The sequence below is a fragment of the Penaeus monodon genome, chromosome 21 (genome assembly GCF_015228065.2).
Source record: "Penaeus monodon isolate SGIC_2016 chromosome 21, NSTDA_Pmon_1, whole genome shotgun sequence".
NCBI classification, from domain to species: domain Eukaryota; kingdom Metazoa; phylum Arthropoda; class Malacostraca; order Decapoda; family Penaeidae; genus Penaeus; species Penaeus monodon.
In genome coordinates, this window is record NC_051406.1 from 21583549 (window position 1) to 21585731 (window position 2183).

Below are 2183 nucleotides of genomic sequence, written 5' to 3' on the forward strand. Positions count from 1 at the left end.
GAAAGACTTGTGTGGCACAACATTTCTACGTGTATCAGTGCATTTCAGTGGTTCTTAATGGAGGTGCTTGTCTATGAAAATAAAAGCAAAATATATTTTTGCATACGCATGTTTTTATTTTTTTTCTATTTGGTGCAGTTGATCATGGAAGGTCATTTATCGGTGTTTAGAGCAACAGTGTTGCTATAAAGATACTACTCTAATTAAATACTAGGAGGTAACTAACATTAGGAATATTACCTTTTGAACCACTAGCCCGAGTAAATACACCGTGAACACCTTAGTAATCTCACGAGATGTGCGACTTCTGTCTGAAGAATCCTAGTCGCCTGAGGGTTTTTGAAACACGTAGTATCAGTGATCTCCTGTACCTCCAGATCGATGTATCCTTGACCGTGTGCACCTTGAATTTGCTCTCGCACGTCTTGCGAAGCTCTCCAACACATTCTTGGCGGTAGTGCTGTAGATGCGCGTCTTTTGTGGGAATGTGGTAAGAGTGACATTGTTTTCCCAAACATGAGAAGGGAAAGTGATTATGGAGCGTGAAGACACTCTGGGTGTCGTGGAAGCACTTTGCATAAGCACCTGGTTTGGTATAGTTCCTGGCTCGGTACACGTGCTGCAGCATGTGCATGTATTGGGGAATATCCTTGTAAAGCCGGGGTTTCTCTTGCATGGAGTCCAGGAAGTACACATTGCGCGCAGCGAAGGAGGTTCGCGGTTTCTTGCTGGCCTTGAAAGCGTCTTTGACCAGGACTTCCATCAGTGTTTTCCAAGACGATAAGTTTCTAGGAATGATAAGCTCGTCGATGTCTAAGAGAACCACGTACTTGTAGCTGTAGATGTTCTTGTAGAGGCAGTCGTTGTAAGGGATGAGTTCATTGAGTCGTTTATAACCGCCCTTCTCCTTAAGGTACTTGTGTGTGAGTTCAGGGATGTTCGGCTGGTCCCCGGGCAAGGTGAGTTTTGTCAGGTCCACAAAACCGGTTTTCTGGTAGTACTGTAAGACCTTGGTCGTGTTCGGGTGCACATGCAGGTCGTACAGGAACACCTTGTCAGCCCCTAAGAGGTAGAGTGCCTCCAGCCATTCGACAAGGTAGACGCTTCTGTCTTCGTGATAAATGTTCGGGGCCCTTTTCACACAAACAGCAAAGTCTTTCGTCTGACCTTCTGCTGGACGATTGTTAACGACCCTGAGGTTAGTTGTGGCTGTGTCGCACGGCCGCTCTACGAGGGACACAGACTCCGGCACCTGATGTGCATAGTCATATGGCACTTGACACGATAACAATAAGGCTGAAGCACGCCGTTTTTATATTTGCCAAACGCCCTATTCCAGATATATTTGTACTCCGACCCCTTTTGCGAATACTGGTTACTTGTTCCATTAACCAAAGCTGGCAGGAAGTGTTGAGTTTGGGATAAACGCGGTTCAGCACCCCCAGAACCGCAAACTGGCCGCTCTGCCAAGGTCCTGTTGTCATAATATGCACTAAACAGGTAGAAGGTGCCGTTGGAAGTGTCGAAGGTCTGCCACCGGCCGTTGTTGAAGCGGATCTGGTACAGAGATGGATACTTGGCACAGCTTTTGTTCATGCCCATACCATTGTCGTTCTTGAGCCAATAACGAGAGGGCAAGTTGGGCACAGCCTCTTGGAGATCCTGGACTGCGGCATGTTGTTTAGACCAATCGATATCAAGGTCGACGCTGAAGAAGTTTGAGTTCATACTAGAGTTTGTAGGAAATTTCTTGAGATCAAGGCTGGTTGGATGGAAAGCCGTGGTTGACTTCGAAGCCACAGTTGACTTTAACGCCATGCTTGACTTCGACAGTCCCCTTTGGAGGTTAAGATTATCTAAACCAAGAGTCACACTGGAGTTAAGACCAATATTCTCACGTTTACCATTAAGATATTCACGTATTACGACGTTATGTCTTCCTATCCGCATCTGTTGATTCGCTACATTACTCTCTTGTCCTACAAATCTGGAAAACATGAAATCGCAAATGAAAATGACCCAGACATGAACTGGGTGTTGATTAAAACTAAAGCATTCCTTATAATATGATCATTCGCCTATTAAGGAATTATGATATTTTGTTTGAATTACCACCACCATTTGGAACATCACTTTATCTATCAATGTGTGTGTGTGAATATGTGTTTATGCTTATATATATA

General features: G+C 44.8%; 1 pseudogene; it reads right to left on the reverse strand.

Moving 5' to 3' along the window:
- Positions 1-93: 93 nt before the first annotated feature.
- LOC119586340 overlaps positions 94-2183 on the reverse strand; it is a 10611-nt pseudogene continuing 8521 nt past the window's right edge.